Source organism: Bos indicus, chromosome 13 (genome assembly GCF_029378745.1).
Source record: "Bos indicus isolate NIAB-ARS_2022 breed Sahiwal x Tharparkar chromosome 13, NIAB-ARS_B.indTharparkar_mat_pri_1.0, whole genome shotgun sequence".
NCBI classification, from domain to species: domain Eukaryota; kingdom Metazoa; phylum Chordata; class Mammalia; order Artiodactyla; family Bovidae; genus Bos; species Bos indicus.
Genome location: NC_091772.1, coordinates 9,518,750 through 9,536,511, shown reverse-complemented (window position 1 = coordinate 9,536,511; position 17,762 = coordinate 9,518,750). Strand labels below are relative to the sequence as shown.

General features: G+C 39.9%; 1 protein-coding gene across 2 annotated transcripts in view; it reads right to left on the bottom strand.

Annotated features, from left to right (window-relative positions):
* Positions 1–17,762, bottom strand: part of MACROD2 (mono-ADP ribosylhydrolase 2) — a 2,314,515-nt gene that overhangs the window by 201,927 nt on the left and 2,094,826 nt on the right. The window lies entirely within an intron of this gene.

Below are 17,762 nucleotides of genomic sequence, written 5' to 3'. Positions count from 1 at the left end.
ACTAGCTCTTAATGGCTAAAGGGAGAATTTACAGAACTTTGGATAAAATGATCCGTACTACTATTGAAAGGTCTTCTTTGGTCCATGCTGAATATGGTGGTTAATTTTATGTATCAACATGACTGGACTGTAGAGTGCCCAGACATTTGCTGAACACTATTCTGAGAGTGTCTGGGAGGAGGATTCTGGATGAAATTAACATTTGAATCCATAGACTGAGTAAAGCAGATTGTCCCCCCATGGATCTCATCCAGTTTGTTAGGATGACCCTCCCCCAAGTAAGAGGGGACTCTTTCTGCCAGATTACCTACCTCTGTGCTGAGACACTGAATATCTTGTGTCTTTGACCTCAAACTGGAACAAGGGCTCTTCCAGGGTCTCAAGCCTGTCAGCATCTGGATTGAAACTACACTATCGACTCTCCTGGTTCTCAAGCTTGCCCACCACAGATCTTGGGACTTGTTAGCCTTCATAACTGTGGGAGCCATTTCTTTATAACACATCTCTTTCCACATCTATATTGTTGGTTCTGTTTCTCTGAAGAATCTTGATTACTACACCAGGTTGAAGCATTTAAAGTGTATCCTGAGAACCAAACAACTTTAAGCAGAGAAGTAACATACCATCCATTGAGTGATAACTTGTTTTTTTATGAGAGAAATTTACTTTAAAAATGCCTTCATATTTTGGTATTCGTGTTACAATCAAGCAAGAGTCCTTTGGTCTGCAAAGCACCTAATGTGCTGTTACTTATTAATGAAATCCAGTTTAGTACAAGTACAACATTATTCTACGTAATGTGCTCACTGGAGCCATTTTTATTCAACACATTTCTAGCAATAATTTTTTTTTTTCCCAAGCAAAAGCTGGAACCAAAAGACAATGTATAAAAGAAGATGATAGTCTATGGAGATGGGAGTCATGCCATTCAAACTTGGAAAGAAGTTAAGACATGTTTGGAGCATGGGCAGAGAGCTGCCCTTTTAACAGTTCTTTAAGCATCCTACTTCTTTGTTAGAGGACAAAAATAAAATATAAGGTTCTCAGCCAAAGTGATACCATTTCAAAATAGAGAGCAATCCATCAGCTGGTATTATTCTGTATGTTCAGAAATGCCAACTCCAGAAAATCCTCTTTCCTTCCTTTGCCGGGGCTTCCCTGGTAGCTCAGTTGGTGAAGAATCCATCTGCAATGCGGAGACCTGGGTTCAATCCCTGGGTTGGGAAGATCCCCTGGAGAAGGGGATCGCTACCCACTCCAGTATTCTGGCCTGGAGAATTCCATGGACTGTATAGTCCATGGGGTTGCAAAGAATCAGACACGATGAGCGACTTTCACTTCACTTCCTCTGCCAAGGGCACCCAGAGACTAAGGCTCAGTTTCATCTGAAGGGGCCTCTTTGATATGAATTTCATAATGGATACAATTTGTATTCATTTCACTATCAGATTAACCTGTTGAATTCTTCACAGAAAGTACAAATATGACTAAGGTTCTTATTTAGATCAAATACAAGTATGAAAAACAACTAGTTTTCAGTAACACCTAGCTCTGTACACTTCAGAAACCCCTTCATAAGGAAGCATTTTACCTACTTTCACAGCTATCTACTTTATCTTTTATGGGAGACTGAGTTGATATGAAAGATTGTTGGCTTAAAGATATCTGTTTTTGGAGAAGGTAAATAGTAATAACAAATGGTCCCACGCTTCCTTGAAAGACAAAGTATACCACAGGTTTTGCAATGACTTAGGGTTTGCCTCTTCTCTACTTACCTAGAGTTCCCATAATTAATGCAGTCTTTGAGGGAAGTAAAAAGAAAACAGACAAACTACAAAACCCCAAAGAACTTCAGTCTAAAGTGTGGTCTCTGGACCAGCAGCGTCATTAGCATTATCATCTGATAGCTTGTTAGAAATGCAAGTTCTTGGGTCCCATTAAAGGTCACAAGTTCTCGGGGAGGGACCCATCACTCTGTGTTTTAATAAGCCCTCCAGGTGATGCTCATGTAAGCTGATATTCCAAAGTACTATTTGTGCACTGGAGGAGAATCTTTCAAAAGCAGTAGCTGCTTCACTTTACATCCAAGCTAAGCTAACTTGGATGCTTAACCAATACTGATGCTGGTAAGGGATCCCCAAACCACATGGTTTCTGGGAGCAAGAAACAGTTCTTCTCCTTATAAGATAACATATGCTTGAAATCACCCAGCTAACACATAGCTGGAAGGCATGGTTATCATGGTCCATGGCCAGGACCCTCAGATTGGCTGAGGGACATGTACATGGATGGACATGTACATGTCTACTGAAGCTCCAGCTTCAGTCAAAGAGACCTGTGGGTTGCATGGACAAAGGAGTGTGTTACAAGGAAAGTTACCCTCATGGACTATTAAGGCAGCCTCTCCACTCCCAGGCAGGGGGTGGGTGGAGGTGGGGGGAAAACGAATGACAGGCACGTGAAATAGATAAAACAATACTGTCGTCAAAACTTCAGGGACACCCCCGCATATGGGCAAGTCTGTAAAGCAGAACAATTACAGTGATCTCGGCTTTTATTTCATGAGCACCCAAGTCCTCTCTCCTAAGGCTTAATTTTCACAGCACAGGCTTTTTATTTATCCTTTATTTTTTAAATAATTCATTATCCACAGCTTCTAGGAGCAGTTTGCATTTGCAGAGAAAGGAGATAGCATTAGCAAAAACACAATGCTCCAAACTTTTCAGGATTTCCAAGAAGTAGGAAAGATAAGGGTATCCTCATGGCTTCTTGGGAAACTTGACAAAGCAGAAATTGGAAGCAAGGAAAGATTGATAAAGATGAATTCCTCACAGAGTATCTTGCATTACATTGAAAACCTGGGCCCCCTGGATCTCACAAATTGCTAAATTTACTTTATGGAAGGTCCCTGAGAGGGCCAGGAGAGAGTTTTTTTTTAAAGTCAAAAAAATTTTTTTTTCTCCTTCTCCCACCTGGTCATTGACCTAAGAGGAGCACTCAAAGCTCATTCATTTATAAATAAATCAATAAGTAAAAGGCATTGCTCAGAAAACTGCATGGTTCTGCTGTTTCTGGTTTGGCCAACTAGGTACATGATGGTACCAATCCTAAGATATGGGGTTCAGGAGTGGGGCGATGGGGAAGGGGAGATTTTGGATTTAGTTTTAGATGTGTTGAGTGAGACATGCTGAGGGACTCTTGGCTGGAGATGGTCGTGTGCAGTGAGGATACAGAGAGAAGTGGAGACAGGATGCCCAGGCAGGTGAAATAAAGGCTGCAAAGGGTCACATGGAGTCACGTGATCAAATATTCACTGGTTTCAAAAACCACACTCCACCCACCCAACAGGTTTTGATAACCTCCACGAGGACAGCAGCTGTAGCAGGGTAGAGAGAACCGCATAATTGCTGTGGACTGCTGAGTAAATAGCAAGTGAAGGAGATCGATACCTCTTCAGAGATATTTGGCTGAGATCCCACTCCTGGGCATGTACTTGAGCAAAACTATCATTCAAAAAGATACATGCAACCCAAAGATCATAGCAGCACCATCTACAACAGCCAACACATGGGAACAACCTAAATTTCCATCACCGGCTGAATAAAATACTGTGTTGTGCTGTGCTTAGTCACTCAGTCATGTCTGGCTCTTTGTGACCCTATGGACTAGCCTGTCAGGCTCCCCTGTCCATGGGATTCTTCAGGCAAGAATAGTAGAGTGGGTTGCCATGCCCTCCACCAGGGGATCTTCCCAACCCAGGGATCGAACCCAGGTATCCCACATTGCAGGCGGATTCTTTACCGTCTGAGCCACCAGGGAAGCCCATGAGTACTGGATTGGGTAGCCTTCTCCAGGGGATCTTCCTGACTCAGGATTTGAACTGGTGATCTCCTGAATGAAATACTGCTGCTGCTGCTGCTAAGTCACTTCAGTCGTGTCCGACTCTGTGCGACCCCATAGACGGCAGCCCACCAGGCTCCCCCGTCCCTGGGAGTCTCCAGGCAAGAACACTGGAGTGGGTTGCCATTTCCTCCTCCAATGCATGAAAGTGAAAAGTGAAAGTGAAGTCGCTCAGTCGTGTCTGACAGTTTGCGACCCCATGGACTGCAGCCCAGCAGGCTCCTCCGTCCATGGGATTCTCCAGGCAAAAGTACTGGAGTGGGGTGTCATTGCCTACACAGCCATAAAAAAAATGAAATAATGCCATTTGCAGCCACATGGACAGACCAAGTCAGACAGAGAAAGGTAGATACCGTATAATATCACTTACATGTGGAATCTAAAATACGACACAAATGAATTTATCTGAAACAGAAACAGACTCACAGGCCTAGGAAAGAGACTTGTGGTTGCCAAAGGGAAGGAGATGTGGGGGAGGGATGGAGTGAGAACTCGGCATTAGCAGATGCAAACTATTATATATTGAATGGACAGACAACAAGGCCCTCTGAATAGCACAGGGAACTATATTCAACATCCTATAATAAAGAATGTGAAAAATATTATATGTATATGCAGAACTAAATCACTCTGCTGTACAGCAGAAATGAACACAACTTTGTAAATCAATTGCCCTTCAGTAAAATAAATTTGGAAAGAAGATGTGGCTGAGGGCACAAGTCAGGTCTACGCATACGGTGTCATGTAGGTTGGAGGATTTTCACCTACTCTATTGTTTATTCTTACTTCTGTGTCTTATTAGAAATTATTTCATTTATACACTATTCTCAAAAGTTACTGTTACTCTTCCCACACCTGCCTCAATGTTTTCAACTACACAGCAGAAAGCAGTCTACCCAGGACTTTTGAGGACTCTTTCTGAAGCACCTTGTAGGGGTTTTTTGTGCAGATGCCTACAGCATCCGCCCTTCTGCCAGCAGCATTTTGCTTTCTCTTTTATCAGAACTCCCTAATGAGATCAAACTCTGCTTAGTCAAGGCTTGTGTCCTTAGGTCTTTATTTGTTCTGCTGTTTATCAGCATTTGCTACACACACTGCACATTCTTCCCCTTTGAAGAGACCGATGGCTTTCTGTCTAGGCCTGCTGCTTGTTCCTGCATTCGGGTTGCCTGGTTACAGCAACACTTCACTGGATTTTCATTGAAGGCAAAATGTGTTTGTAGCTTTTGAGGCCCATCAAGTGGAAATGGTTAGTACCCCATTTCCTAAGAAGGCAGTCAACTCCTTTATGCACATTACAGAAAGCAGGTCTTGCATAATTCTAAGCATCAATGCGACCCGCACATTAAAAATGTACAAATGAGCACAAAAGTGCCAAGTCCCTGTAAATATCCATAATTAAAGAAAACTTTGAGTTATTTCACTCTATAGATTTTTCTATGCACCGAATGTGCCATTTTAAATAAAAACAATGTGCAATTCAGACCGGGTCAACAATTTGCTTGAGTTCCCTTTACTTATTCAAAGACAACTGATGAATTAGTTCACTGGTGCTGCTGTAAAAAATTTCTATGTACTTAGTGCCTTACAACAACTCAAAATTATCATGTTACAGTCCTGTGGATGAGAAGTCAGACGTGGACCTAACTTGGTTAAACAAGGTGTTGGCAGGGCTGCAATCCTTCCTGCGGGCTCTAGAGGAGGATCTGTACCTTCAACCTTGCAGCTGCTAGAGGCCACGCACATTCCTCAGCTCACGGCCCCCTTTGCATCACGAAAGCCAGCCAGGCTGAATCTCTCTGAACATTATTCCACAGTCATGTCTCCCTCAGACTCTCTTCTTTCTGTCTCCTTCTCCCAGTTTTTAAGGACCCTTGTGATTACATTGGCCCACTCAGATAAGTCAGGATAATATCCCTATTTTAAGATCAGCTAATCAGCAGCCCTGATTTCATTTGCAATCTTATCTCCCCTCTGCAATGTTAACCTATTTACAGATTCTGGGGTTGAAGGCATCTTTGGGGGGTTTAAGGCATCATTCCTCCTCCCACATCTAGTAAATCAGGAAGCAGATGGCTTTGCATACAAAGTATCTGAGGAGTAGAACTAAGAATGACTCCATTTAGACATAATGATTTTCTAAGGGGTCAAGTACCTAGGCTTAAAATCAAGGTCTTTCCTGAGTTTTTAATTTTCAACTTCATTCTCTTGTATAAAAAGTTTCTTCTTTGCTTTCTTTTATTCAGTCTTCATTCTTTCTTTCATCTCCCCTTCCTCCCTCCTTTCCATTCTCCACCCTCCTCTTTTTCACATTTCCTTTCCTCTTTCTTTTGTCTTTATGCCTACCTTTCCTCATTGTTTTGGTCATAAAAGAATAAGAGCTAACTAACATCACAAAGCCAGATGACTAACGGGGAGCTACTTGCAACATACATTTGAAAAGATTAACAGTTTTAGTATACAAATTGTTCTTACAAATCAATAAAGATAAATATGCAATAGGCAGTATAAATATGCAAAAGATATGATTAGCCATTTCACATAGGACATTTTGAGCTATAATAAACAACTGAAAAAGGGATTAGCTATACTACTAATAAAAGAAATGCACTTTGTTATCCATTAATTAGCTTAATTCATGTATAAACTTGATAACATGAGAATGTATACCACTTGGAAGAGTAAGGAAATAGTAAACTCTTAAATACTGCTTATGATAATATAAATTCTGTGCAATGGACTGAATGTTTGTGCTCCCCCAGAATTCATATTTTGAAATCCTAGCCCCTAGTGAGATGGTATTAGGAGGTAAGACTTTGGGAGATAATTAATTGTGAAGGTGCACCTCTCATGAATGGGATTCATGCCTTCATAACAGAAACCCCAGAGAACTCTCCTTCCACCACATGAGGACACAATGAGAAAACAGCTGCCTGCAACTCAGGAGTGGGTCCTCACCAGAACCTGGCCACGCTGGCACTACGGTCTCACCATTCCAGCCTCCAGAACTGTGAGAGATAACTTTCTGTCGTTTATGAGCCTCCTGTTTACGATTTTTGTTACATTAGCCTGAAAGGACATTAGCCCGAAAGGCTGTTCAATGTGAATTGTCAATGTTCACATGCTTGCCTCTGGGAATGGTGACTCCTGAGTACACGCCACTCACTCACAGGCTTGTAAACACAAAGGCCAATTTTACGATTACTATCAGAGCATCTTGATTTTTTATGCATTGTGAAAGAGTAATACTCCTTCTAGAAAAGTTTCTAAAAAAATTGTGGATATATGCCAATGTTTACCTATAAAGACATGCTTCTATAAGTGTCATTCATCAACAAATAGAGAATAATTTGCAATGATATTTTCACAGTTCAACAATATGATTTTGGGTTCATTAAGATTATGCTCAGTTCAGTTGCTCAGTCGTATCCGACTCTTTGTGACCCCATGAATCGCAGCATGCCAGGCCTCCCTGTCCATCACCAACTCCCGGAGTTCACTGAGACTCACGTCCATCGAGTCAGTGATGCCATCCAGCCATCTCATCCTCTGTCGTCCCCTTCTCCTCCTGCCCCCAATCCCTCCCAGCATCAGAGTCTTTTCCAATGAGTCAACTCTTCGCATGAGGTGGCCAAAGTACTGGAGTTTCAGCTTTAGCATCACTCCTTCCAAAGAACGCCCAGGACTGATCTCTTTTAGAATGGACTGGTTGGATCTCCTTGTTACAGAACAATATATAATGACATGAAAAAATGTTCATGATCTGTGGTATGTGACACATTGTGAGTTATAAGACTGCATTTTTGGTTGTTTTCACTTTGCATTTTAAAGACCTAAAGGATAAACAATGAAATCTAATTCATCTCTGAACTATAGGATAAAAAATTATTTGTATTTTTTTCTTTTGGATTCTCTACATTTTTTTTTTTACTACAAATCTGTGCTACTTTTATATTACAATAAGAAGTTTTCTATATATTATTTTCTAGAAGCTATATGTATTTTAAAACATGGTCCAATGACTGAAATGCCTCCTTTTAAAATTATAAGAAGAAGTAAACAGGCATCTTTTAAATGCATAATCCTTGGTCTAGACATCTCTCTGAATATTCATTTACGTTGTTATTCATTCTGTTTGGAAATGTCCCATCACCGCTTGTGCCCAGGACAAAAGTGAAGCGTGGAAAGATTAAACAACCTACACAAAGTCCCACAGTTCTGAGGTGGCTGTCTCAGGAACAGACTGTTTGTCATGACAAGCCTAGAGGTTTTCTTCCAACAAGCAGATGGCTTTGACTATGTACCAAGCTCTTCATTAGCTATTAGTTAGGTTTTTCAGATCTTCACCATGCCTATCACCACCAAGGCCTTCAAACTTGGCCTTCTGACCACTGTGCTGATATGGCAAGAGTAAAGTAAACCATAGCAGATCATGGTGCCCCGTGGTTCACTGATGTTCTTGGAAAACAGATGACTGGGAAGCAGATAAGAAGAGGAAGGAAAAGGACATGTGGGCATGCCCTGTGGCTGGAGGCATGTTTAGCACTTCAGAAACTCTAGGGCTATTACAACAAATAGATAACATATGACTTTCTTAGCAGAAAATCTAGCTTTGAACAACTGCCCACATTTTCAGAATTGTTATGGGAAGAAGTGTTGCATAGCAGGAAGGATTTGAGGTTAGAAATACCCATCTACATGATTTGGGGCAATTGGCTGAGCTTTCTTCAGTGTCCTGTTCATTGTTATCCCCCCAAAATCAGTTGATGAACCTATGCCATAGGATTCTTGTTGGAAGGCCAGTCTCTAGTTAGGAATGAAATAACCCTCCTTAATCCCACTGAAAGGCTTACTCTCAGGCCCAACTAGCTATTACATGGTGATGGATGTCAACATTTCTGAGTCAAGGATTCACACGTTTGATAGAAGCATCTTATTTATTTTCCCTGATTCTCCCATATGAACTGCCCTTCTTCCTCTGTCTCTTACACAACATTTGACATCACATCTCTGCTCCTGCTCATCCTTTTTTTTTTGGCTGTGCCACACAGCTTGAGGGATCTTAGGTCCTCACTAAGGATTGAACCTTAGTTCAATGGGTTCTCACTAAGGATGAGAACCCATGTCCTCAGCCGTGAAAGCACGAATCCTAACTCCTGAACCACCAGGGAATTCCCTTCTGTTCATCTCTTAAAGCTCACTACAGGTACTAGAATCTTCATGAAACTTAGCTTACCCACTCTGGTCCTCATATGTATCTGCCTAGAATTCCTGGTACTATGACTATATCAGTGTTGTACTTGATTATTTGCTGATGTTGTCTTCCAACTCTTGTGTATAATACTTGCCATTTCAGGATCTTATGAGAACTGTATTTTAAATGCAATAGTGATCAAAGTCTTGGGCACATAGGAGACATATAATACTGATGGTGTATGAGAAAAACTTATGAGTGAGAAGGGAGATGAAAAAGAAGTTGGGTGAATACAGTCAAACCCTTGGTATCTGAAGGAGATTGGTTCTAGGAATCTTAGGCAGATACCTAAATCCAGGGACGCTCAAGTCCTTTGTACAAAATGGCATATTACTTGCATGTAACCTACACCTGTCCTCTCATATACTTTAAATCATTCCTAGAATACTGATAATACCTAATACCATGTACATGCTATGTAAATGCTTAGCATGTAGCAAATCAAGTTTTGCTTTGAAGGACTTGCAAAAATTTTATATTTTAAAAAAGGTTGGTTGAATCTACAGATATGGAAGCTATGAATATGAAGGGCTGACTGTACCTTTTTCTTCTTAGCTTTGGAAGAGTAGATTCAGGTATAAATTTTAAAAAATCATGTTCATTTGTTAGAGGATATAATTTTAGAAAGATATTTTTAGAGACATATTCTTCCCTTATGACAAAAAATATATGAAAAGAAGTGCTGTTCCTTTATCTAGATTAGGATTTCTGGGAAAAAAAAAAAAAGATCTTTTACTTGAGAGAAAAGTGAAAGTCAATAAGTTATGTCCAACTCTTTGTGACCCCATGGACTTTGTATAGTCCATGGCATTGTCCAGGCCAAAATACTGGAGTGGGTAGTCTTTCCCTTCTCTATGGGACCTTCTCAACCCAGGGATCAAACCCAGGTCTCTTGCATTGCAGGCAGATTCTTTACCAGCTGAGCCACAAGAGAAGCCCAAGAATACTGGAGTGGGTAGCCTATCCCTTTTCCAATGGATCTTCCTGACCCAGGGATCAAACCAGGGCTTTCTGCATTGCTGGTGGATTCTTTACCAACTGAGCTATTTGTTTTAGCTTAAAAAGTCATGGTAGCTTTTTGTTAGTTTAATGAAAACCTACTATATATATTTTGAAATTTTCCAGATTATGGAAGTACAACAGAGTGTCAGAAATGGTCTAAATTTGCTCCAAATTTACCTTTCCATTGATGAGACAAGACAAAGGTTAAAAAAGAAATCATAACATAAAAATTCAGCTGAAGACAAACTGCAAGAATGTATATAATTTAGACAGAGATAAATGACAGAAACACATGGTCAGGAAAATTAATGAAAGATGTATTTGTATTAATACAATTTAATTTATATTTGGAAGTGTATAAGGAGGTTGACAGAGAAGGCAATGGCACCCCACTCCAGTACTCTTGCCTAGAAAATCCCACGAATGGAGGAGCCTGGTAGGCTGCAGTCCATTGGGTCGCTAAGACTCGGACACAATTGAGTGACTTCTTTCACTTTTCACTTTCATGCATTGGAGAAGGAAATGGCAACCCACTCCAGTGTTCTTGCCTGGAGAATCCCAGGGACGGGGGAGCCTGGTGGGCTGGCGTCTTTGGGGTCGAACAGAGTCGGACACGACTGAAGCGACTTAGCAGCAGTAGCAGCAAGGAGGTTGAAATAATTGGAACCTGACTGAGAAGATTCTTGACTTGTTGTGTTTAGAAAATAATAGGCATATGTTAAAAGATATGACAATTCTCATCAAAATCTATATTTGGGGTTTCCTTCATAAAACCTAAATATGTCTGAACACTCAAATAAAATAAATTAATAATATGTCTGTCAATATTTGAATAAAACCTATGCAATTTAGGCAACCACTGTCATCTGTTTAATTTTTAGCAGGTTGCCAATGTAGAGTTCTCAAACCTGACTTATGCTTTGACTTTTTCATTCAAATGGTTTTGCGTTATATCCAACAAAGAAAAATCTATATTTAAGGGCAGAAATCATCTCTAGTAAAATTCATAATTTATAAACATTCATAATTCTATGTCTATTAATTTTGTCTACTAGTAACTTTATACAGGTCATATACATGTTTCTATATGTGTATATTAATACAAATATATTTCTCAAGTGCATTTTTAAGGCATTGAATATTTTTGCAGCTTTATAAAGTTTATCATTTTATTCTGTACTTGGAAATGCCTCCCAAATATACTGGTGGGTCAAATGGATCATTATTTTGCTATGTCTATCAAAAAGAGAGTGAAATTTTCAGCCTCTTTTCTATTTGATTTTCTCAAATAGTTTTTGAGTCACACTCAAAACAAATGAAATTTTCTGTCTAAAGCAAATCTTCCTCTTAGAGACAAGTGGCAGGTTTAAGAAGAATACAACTTCATCCTGGAATCATTTTTCTGTTTTATTAATTTTCTCAGCTACTTACTATTTGAAAGGTACATATTTAATTATAGTTAACTCTGCATAAGTCAACATGAATATTGTATATAAGCTATATAAATTTCATACTTGGAAGAAAAATTGGAGAAATCTAATCACTTTCAGGGTCAAACAATAAAGAGACTATGGATAAATTTTTTTAGTCATAGTCAGTTTCTTTGTGAATGAGTCAACTGAGTTTGGATACTTATAGGGGATTGAAGATTTCTAATATCAAATGTATTTGTGAGCTCACAAGGTAATATTGTCAATGAATGGTTACTAACCCAATGGTCACTGATAAAAGTGAAAACTTTTAGCCAAAGAAATCATAACTTTTGCTTGAGGTATGTAGAGAGAATAATTGGTGAATTTGTTCTTCCTTGTTCTGCCTATTAGCTTCACCTCTACACTTATTCGTTAGGTGTATAAAAACTACATAACAGCTAACCACACTTTCTGAGATTACTACATCAGATCTCCTACGTAGCAATAATGAGCGATACCAGGAGTGGGCTGGGGCTGGAAGAACCAGGCAGTTGGGGCGGGGGCAGCAGAGGCACACGCAAAGAAATCTGTGGGTCCAGAGTGAATGGGGAGAAGGCAAACCCAGAAGACTAGACCAGGAGATGGTTGTGAATCTAGGGAGCCAAAGGTCAGGGTGAAGGCACAGGTTCAGAATCCAGCTAAGTCTGGGTAAGGTATTAGCAAGTAGAAATAAACCCGATCCAAAGGCAAAGCCTGCTTTGGTGGCCTGAATGGTGAGAGAGAGATGGTCACAGTAGAGCAGAGTTTCTTAGCTTCTGCACTCTTGACATCTGCGGTCGGAGAAGTCTTTGCTGTGAGGCTGTCTCACGCATCACAGGAGGTTGAGTTCCATGCCTGGCACTGACTCTCTAGTTGCCAGTAGCACTTCCCTTCCTCTAGTTGTGAGTAACAAAAATGTCTCCAATTGTTCTTGAAAGGGCAAAATCACCACTATTTGGGAAACCCTACAGTAAAGAAATTTGACTTTCCCTCCCAAAAAAGGGAAGGTGGTGACTTGACCCTATCTTTCAAGTTTCCAACATGAGGATTCTTTGATCTAATCTCAAAACTAAGAAACGAAATTCTTATTATGAGGGAAATTAATGTCCTTAAATTCTCTGTTAGGACTTGAGTCCAATAAAAAAACTGACTTCCACATTCAAGATCAGAACTTGTGTTTTTATGCTTTGTTTTTTATATTCACTGAAAATTACACAAAATAAATCCTACCCACTGAAAAATCCAAACCTTTTATGTAAAGAACAAAGAGATTTCTGACTTGAATCATACAAATATTACTTGCTGTAGGCTATGAAATGACACATGTAACTATAAATTATTTGCAACTAAAGTGTATGATAATTCCATAAGCTGCCACATCAGACTTCTAACAAATACTCCCAGAAAGAAAAAAGTCATGTGTACTTCACCCACAGAAAGCCATAAAACTGTTCAAAAAAACCTGTTGCTGGTTTCTTTTTTCCAAAGTTCCTAATGCATTTCCCTGATGGGCTCTATTAAGGGATAAATGTGTCTCCCCAACACTCATATTTTGAAGCCCTAACCATCTGTCCAACCAGTCCATTCTAAAGGAAATCAGGCCTGAATATTAATTGGAAGGACTGACGCTGAAGTTGAAACTCCAGTATTTTGGCCACCTGATGCAAAGAACTGACTCATTTGAAAAGATCCTGATGCTGGGAAAGATTGAAGGCAGGAGGAGAAGGGGATGACAGAGGATGAGATGGTTGTATGGCATCACCAACTCAATGGACATGAGTTTAAGTAAGCTCCAGGAGTTGGTGATGGACAGGGAAGCCTGGTGTGCTGCAGTCCATGGGGCTGCAAAGAGTTGGACACGACTGAGCGACTGAACTGAACTCTCTGTGACTACCTGGAGATAGGGTTTTAAAGAAGTAATTAAATTAAAATGAATTTACCGGGGTGGACCCTGATCTGATATGAATGATGTCCGTGTAAGAAGAGGAGACTGAGATAAAGACACACAGAGGGAAGACCACACGAAGACACAGGAGAAAGACAGCCATCAACAAGCCAAGGAGAGAGGCTGGCGAGTAAACCAGCCCCTACAACACCCTGATGCTGAACTTCTAGTCCTCAGAATTGTGAGAAAATAAATTTCAGTTGTTTGAGCCATCCAATTTGTGACACTTTATTATGGCAACCCTGATAAACTAATACGGACACTTTTCCATCTTCTCCCGTGATCCCTGACTTCCTAGTGACCACTTATCTACAGAAAATTGTACCACACGACCTGGATGAGTTAGATGGAATTTGATTTTGAAATCTGTAATATGGTACCAACTTGACTCATATTAGAGTGGTTTCATGAGGAAAAACTCAGACATTAGAAGGAAGAGAAGCCTAGCAGATTTAAAAAGTGATGAGAATCAGATGAAATCAGGGAGACTTTCTCGATGCTCCAGGTGCCTCTTAGGATTTGACCCCAGCCTTCTCAGAAGACCCTCTTATTACTTGTGTGGTGACAGATACTATTCTCAGTTTTAAAATACAGCTCTGTTAGTCCCTAGCTGAATGTCTCACTTTTCTGAAGTGTGCATCATTTTCCATATCGAAAAAGTAGGGCTGCTATGGTGCTGACTTTCTCAGAGTTATGAAGATTTAACTGATTTACTCTATGTATCTTATGACTGATAGAAAGCAATCCATAAGGCTAGCTATTATGCCTGTTAGTAACATCAAGCTGTAGTTATGCATGTGCTGTATCTTTATTATGATCATTTCTAGTCTAACTTCTATTGTTTTCTCATTCATTTTGCCTTAGTCTCCATTATGAAATTTAAAGATATGGGACCAAAGTATCCCCAAACACAGAGATCTGGTTTAACAGAAAAATGAGTTTTCCCCCTAAACTATGATCATTACTGCATTGGGAAGGGTTAAGAAGACTAGCTAGATAATCTGAAATCAGTCCAGGGAGTATGTGCAAGTCAGAAAAATTATATTCCAGTCAAAGATAGTATGGTCATGAATTAACCATAAATTCAAATTATGGACAGATAATGTATATCATCTATATTAGCAGTCACATATTCTATTAGAAGTTACTTTTATTTCATATTTCATATTTAGAATTTACAAATGGCTGATGCCTCAGCATTGCAGAAATACTGAACAATATAGGAGGATTTTGACATTTAGTTTAAAAATGTACTTACTATTATAAATATGTAATAGAAATAATTTCATGAGCACGGCATGATTCAAAGCACTGATGTGAAACTGAGAATGATTTTATTATTATTTCACTCGCTCAAGTGCTAAGATGCATTTTGGATTTATTTAAAGTAGCAATTTTCAAACAACAATTTATTTGCATAGCTATTAATACATTCTAGATCACTAAAACTGTCCCATTTTTTAAAACCTGTAATATGATTTTTGGCTTTGCATCACTGGAAACACCTGCTGATGGATAGATTTGTTTTAACAGCAATGCATTATACTTATACAATTATTTTTTTTCTCATATGTTAGAGTGAAAACAAGTTTTCATTTTCAGAGGTTTCAAAATGAATATGATGTCATTATTGCCAAATATATCAAGGAATCCGAAATCTATAAAATCTTATAAATCATGCTGTGGTGTTGACAAGACATTTACAAGCACATACCATAGCCAGTTGCATTTTTTACATGAATGGACGTTTTCTTTTAAGAAGACTTTAAAATACAGAAATCTGCTCACTGTGATTATACAGGAAATAGAGAAGATGGAACAAGGAGATTGAAACAGAAAGAAGCCATGAGATTATGGAGAGAAGAATTTATTAAATTCAACTCATATCAGCAGCTACTTATTAAACAGCTATTATGTGCTTTATATTCTGGAAAATACTGAGTTGTTTGAAAAAAATGAATGCAAGTGAAACAAGGAGGGGAAGGAGGAGGAGGAGGAAAAAGAGAAAAAAGATCACAGCCCTGATCTTCTTCATCACATGGGAGTCTCTCTGGATTGACGTTATGTTCCAGTTAGGGGGACACTGTAAAGTCCCAAATGAAATACACTTAGCAGGTTCACCTTTCAAGTATAACATTACAGAAGACTTCAGATCACCCAGGAGAACTTAGCCCATCTTGATCATCTGCACAGAGTGGAACACCTCCAGCATTTTCTGTAGCTAGGCAACCGATCCTGATCTGAGGGTGGAAGGGGCATCCTCTCTATGATGAGGCTATGAAAGGTTGCTTAAGAAGGTGACACGCACCAGCAGCCTTCATTCACACCTTCCTACCTGCCAGAATCACTAGTTAGATGAAAGACCACTTGAGATGGACATGAAAACCTCAAAAAAATCTTTCTGAAAGGCAGGCACCACAGTGTTCATCCGTTCAGTTCAGTCACTCAGTCATGTCCAACTCCTTGTGACCCCATGGACTGCAGCGCACCAGGCTTCCCTGTCCATCACCATCTCCCAGAGCTTGCGCAAACTCATGTCCACTGAGTCAGTGATGCCATCCAACCATCTCATCCTCTATCATCCCTTTCTCCCCCGCAACGTCAGGGTTTGTTCCAATGAGTCAGTTCTTCACATCAGATGGCCAAAGTATTGGAGCTTCAGCTTCAGCATCAGTCCTTCCAATGAATATTCAGGACCAATTTCCTTTAGGATGGACTTGTTTGATCTCCTTACAGTCTAAGGGACTGTCAAGAGTCTTCTCCAACACCAAAAGCATCAATTCTTTGGCATTCAGCTTTCTTTACGATCCAACTCTCACATCTATACATGACTACTGGGAAAACCATAGCTTTGACCATATGGACCTTTGTTGGTAAAGTAATGTCTCTGCTTTTTAATATGCTGCCTACGTTTGTTGCACAGAGTCAGACACAACTGAAGTGACTTAGCAGCAGCAGCAGCAGCAGCAGCTAGGTTTGTTGTAGCTTTTCTTCCAAGGAGCAAGCATCTTTTAATTTCATGGCTGAAGTCACCATCTGCAGTGATTTTGGAGCCCAAGAAAATAAAGTCTGTCCCTGTTTCCACTGCTTCCCCATCTATTTGCCATGAAGTGATGGGACCAGATGCCATGATCTTAGTTTTTTGAATGTTGAGTTTTAAGCCAGCTTTCTCACTCTCCTCGTTCACTTTCATCAAGAGGGTCTTTAGTTCCTCTTTGCTTTCTGCCATCAGGCTGGTGTCATCTACATATCTGAGGTTATTGATAGTTCTCCTCACAATCTTGATTCCAGCTTGTGCTTCATCTAGCCTGGCATTTCGCATGATGTACTCTGCTTCGAAGTTAACTAAGCAGGGTGACAATATATAATCTTGATGTATGCCTTTCCCAATTTGGAATCAGTCCATTATTCCATGTCCAGTTCTAACTATTGCTTCTTGACCTGCATATAGGTTTCTCAGGAGGCAGGTAAGGTGGTCCAGTATTCCCAACCCTTTAAGGATTTTCCACAGTTTGTTCTGATCCACACAGTCAAAGGCTTTTGCATAGTCAATGAAGCAGAAGTGGATATTTTTCTGGAACTCTCTTGCTTTTTCTGTGATCCAAAGTATGTTGGCAATTTGATCTCTGGTTCCTCTGCCTTTCCAAAATGCAGTTTCAACATCTGGAAATCCTCAGTTCATGTCCTGTTGAAGCCTAGCTTGGAGAATTTTGAGCATTACTTTGCTAGCGTGTGAGATGAGTGCAATTGTGTGGTAGTTTCAGCATTCTTTGGCATTGCCTTTCTTTGGGATTGGAAGGAAAACCTGACCTTTTCCAGTTCTGTGGCCACTGCTGAGTTTTCCAAATTTGCTGGCATATTGAATGCAGCACTTTCACAGCATCATCTTTTAGGATTTGAAATAGCTCAGCTGGAATTCCATCACCTCCACTAGCTTTCTTTGTAGTGATGCTTCCTAAGGCCCACTTGACTTCACACTCCAGAATGTCTGGCTCTAGGTGAGTGATCACCCCATCGTGGTTATATGGGTCATGAAGATCTTTTTTTGTGTGTAGTTCTGTATATCCTTGCCACCTCTTCTTAACATCTTCTGCTTCTGTTAGGTCCACACCATTTCTGTCCTTTATTGTGCCCATCTTTGCATGAAATGTTTCCTTGATAGCTCTAATTTTCTTGAAGAGATCTCTAGTCTTTTCCTTTCTGACTTTTC